We start from the raw sequence: 4,169 nt of genomic DNA, 5'->3' as shown, positions 1-4,169 counted from the left end.
GGTATTCCCACAGGTATGCTCACAGGTATCCTCATAGGTATTCCCACAGATATTCCCACAGGTATTCTCACAGATATTCCCACAGGTATTCTCACAGGTATGCTCACAGATATTCCCACAGGTATTCCCACAGGTCTTCTCATAGGTATTCCCACAGGTATTCTCACAGGTATCCTCACAGATATGCTCACAGGCATTCCAACCGATATTCCCACAGGTATTCTCACAGGTATCCTCACAGGTATTCCCACAGGTATTCTCACAGATATTCCCACAGGTATTCTCACAGGTCTCATCACAGGTATTCCCACAGGTATTCTCACAGGTATTCCCACAGGTATTCTCACAGATATTCCAACAGATATTCCCACAGGTCTCCTCATAGGTATTCCCACAGGTATCCCCACAGGTATTCCCACAGGTATCCTCATAGGTATCCTCACAGGTATTCCCACAGGTATCCTCACAGGTATGCTCACAGATATTCAAACAGATATTCCCACAGGTATGCTCACAGGTGTCCCCACAGGTATTCCCACAGGTATTCTCAAAGGTATCCTCACAGGTATGCTCACAAATATTCCAACAGATATTCTCACAGGTATCCTCACAGGTATTCTCACAGGTATGCTCACAGATATTCCAATAGATATTCCAACAGGTATTCTCACAGGTCTCCTCATACGTATTCCCACAGGTATTCTCACAGGTATCCTCACAGGTATGCTCACAGATATTCCCATAGGTATCCTCACAGGTATCCTCACAGGTATTCCCACAGGTATCCTCACAGGTATGCTCACAGATATTCAAACAGATATTCCCACAGGTATGCTCACAGGTCTCCTCACAGGTATTCCCACAGGTGTCCCCACAGGTATTCTTACAGGTGTTCCTGTAGGTACTCCCTCAGGTATTCCCACATACTTTCCACAAGTATTCCCACCGATATTTCCTCAGGTGTTCGTTTAGCTGCTCTTCACGAAGAGGCTGGTTCACTGGATTATTAACGCACTTAGGTCTTCCTTCAGCAGGTAGCAAATGTCTATGCCACAGACCGGTTCTTATGCAGCCTGTGACTTCAAACTGTCTGCTGTCAATGTCACATCCCGAAAGAGATGGACGGTTTTCCCCAGAACTCCCCTGAGGAATTGGCTCTTGCTGAGGCTCACGTGATGTTTTCTTAGGAGAACACACAGTAAAATTCTTCTCAGACCACCAAGCCCGAACAACTCCTCTTGAGGAAACTGGGTAGTTTTCGTTTCTCTTTTTTTTTTTTTTTTTTTAAAAAACATTTATTTGGTTTTGAGAGACAGAGCACAAGTGGGGGAGGGGCAGAGAGAGAGGGAGGCACAGAACCGGAAGCGGGCTCCAGGCTCCGAGCCGTCAGCCCAGAGTCCGACGCGGGGCTCGAGCCCACAGACCGCGAGATCGCGACCTGAGCCCAAGTCGGACGCTCAACCGACTGAGCCCCCCCCGGCGCCCGGCAACTAGGTAGTGTTCTCCCCAGTTTCCACTCAGTGTCGTCCTGACCACGTGCAGGTGGTTGTGTTTCTGACTTGTCTGCGGCTCCAGGGCCGGAGGTGAAGAAACTCGCTTGGCTTCTCGGATGTCAGAGAGCGCCGGGCCTCCTCTCCCCTGCCCTGGCTTCTTGATCCCTTTCCTCCTTGGAAGTTCGTGCCGGCTTGTCTGTCTTGAGAGAAGTCTCTTCCAACCGCTTCCAGGATGGGGCCGGGATGCGAATGAACACCGGTGTGAGGAGCGGGACAACCTGTCTGTCCCCCTCAAACGACCGACAAGTATCGCGACGGACCGGCGCCTGGTCTCCTGCCGGCCTCGGTGGCGTTTTCCAAGCCGACCGCGAACTAGGCCCTTGACCTGAACGAGAAGAGGTTACCGTTGCGGAGGCAACGCGTTCCTGCTCCGACGAGCACAGATCCTGGATAAAACGTGGCCACAGGGTTTTTGCTACATCGGTGAACTTCAAACCCAAGGTGTTGAACCCTGAGGGACCTCAGCGGAGGCAAAGAAAAAACTGCCCGTGGCGGCAGCACGAAAACCAGGGGAAGGCGTGAAGTCTTGGGGAAGATCGTGAGGGGACATGTTGTGACAGACGGTGGCAGCCCAGCCCGAGAGGATGGGGCGCCTCCAGTCCCGCTTCCGGCTTGGGGACGGGGGCGTTCCCAAAGGGAGGGGACGGTCCGAGCAAACAGCCAGGGGGCAGGCGGGAGCCTGGGTGGCAGGGCGAACCGCCAGAGGTTCAGGACGGCTGCAGTCTGTGGGCGCACGTGCGTACGTGCGTGCGTGCGTGCGTGCCTGCGTCTGCGTCTGCGTGCATGCGCACACACGCGTGCGTTCATGCGTGTCCACATGCGCGTGCATGTGTGTGCCGTGCACGCGCGCGTGTGTTCCTGTGTGCATGTGTGTATGCGCGCGCATTTGTGTGTGCGTCCGTGTGTGCATGTGTGCGTGCGTTCATGTGTGTGCCGTGCACGTGTAAGTGAATGCCTGGGTGTGGGTGGGGGAGAGGATCCAAACCTTTCAGCCTGGCAAACACACTCTCCATCGTCTGCCCTCAAACCTCCCCCAGTGACTCCTTGTTCTTGGGCGTGCAGCATGCTATTTGGGTGCCTTTCTCTGCCCCCCTGGGCTAGGGCGTGTCCCGCCCTTTGTACACTGTGTCCCTCAGCTCTCCAAACCTCCCGCTGCTAGACTAAAATGCAGACCAGGCTTAAAAAGCCCTCAAGCGGACAAAAACGTCGATGCCACGTTAGCCAGGCGGACTCTCGCTCATTTCACGAACGCGAGCAAAATTAACGTGGGTTATTTCTTGTAAACGTCTCTGACGGTCCTAAAAGAAATGTCCGTCATCCTCCTAAAATGGTGTAAGATCATTACTTTTAAACACACCCCTGCCTTCCGGAAACCCCACTGTCATAACCCATCACTGTAAGGGTTGAACCCCTTCCTCACTTCCGCTTTGGAAGCCATCCCTGTAACTTGATGCTTTTGAGTTTCAGGCCAGTTTTGGGTTTGAAGTGTCCCTGCTCACAGTTTGTTTCTCGCTCAATCAAGTGTTTGTACCAAGGACGGCTCTCTGGGTTTTTCCTTTGACACCGCTCTCCTCTCATGGTTTACTCGTGGGAGCCCTTGAGCTGGGAGGCCATCGAAGGCGAGGGCTGTGGCTCGCTCTTTTCCTACTACACAGCGGATACAGGGCACACAGCAGGTGCCCAGTGAATGCAGATGAGTGTGTTAGTGCTTCAGTGTGTGCAGCATGTCTGGCCGTGTGTCACAGAATATAGAAATACGTGTCTTTTAAAAAATATTTTTTTATTTATTTAGCACAAGTATGAGGGGAGGGGCAGAGGGAGAGAGGATCTCAAGCAGGCTCTATGCGCAGTGTGGAGCTCAACGCCAAAACGGGGCTCGATCTGGGATCATGGTCTGAGCCACAATCAAAAGTCAGACGCTCGGCTGACTGAGACACCCAGGAGTACAGAAGTCCCAGGAGTCCCAGAAATACGTGTCTGAAAAAAATACAAGTTTATTTTTTTCTGGCGTGTTAATGGAGCTCTGGGGTTGTCAGGCCAGTGCTGTGTTGGCAGACTCACTGTCATCAGGGTCCACTACCTTAGTATGGTCTTCCATTGTCAAGGTTGCCTCACAGTCCAAGCGGGCTGCTGGGGTTCCAGACATCAGGTTCAAATTCCAGGCAGAAGGGAAAAAGGACCAGTCTTCAAGCTGGGTCAGCCCTCCTCAGGAGCTTTTCTGGAAGGAACCTCATACAACGACTTTCTCTTTCATCTCATTAACACTACCCCCGCTCCTCCACACCCCCACACCTTAGTTACAAGCAGGACTAGGAAATGCAGTCTTTAAAAACCTGGGAACATTGCCACCATGAGTAAAATCAGGATTCTGTTGGTAAGAAGAAGGGAAGCATGAATATGGGGTACACAACCAGTAGCCTGCACTATAGCTCATAGTTGGGAGCTACACCCCTAAAACCCAGAGAAAGGAACTGAGATGGACTTTTTGGTGACAGACTTAATTATGAACACATAATACGCTGAAGCAGAGATGCACAGGGTCAAGGTGAGACCCAAAGCCTGTAACCCATCAGGAATACGTCCGCGTGAGAGCAGCCGGTCAGCTTCTGAGACAGG

The sequence above is a fragment of the Leopardus geoffroyi genome, chromosome B4, assembly GCF_018350155.1.
Source record: "Leopardus geoffroyi isolate Oge1 chromosome B4, O.geoffroyi_Oge1_pat1.0, whole genome shotgun sequence".
NCBI classification, from domain to species: Eukaryota; Metazoa; Chordata; class Mammalia; order Carnivora; family Felidae; genus Leopardus; species Leopardus geoffroyi.
The sequence above is the reverse complement of the archived record's forward strand: the minus strand, read 5'-3'. Positions refer to the sequence as shown.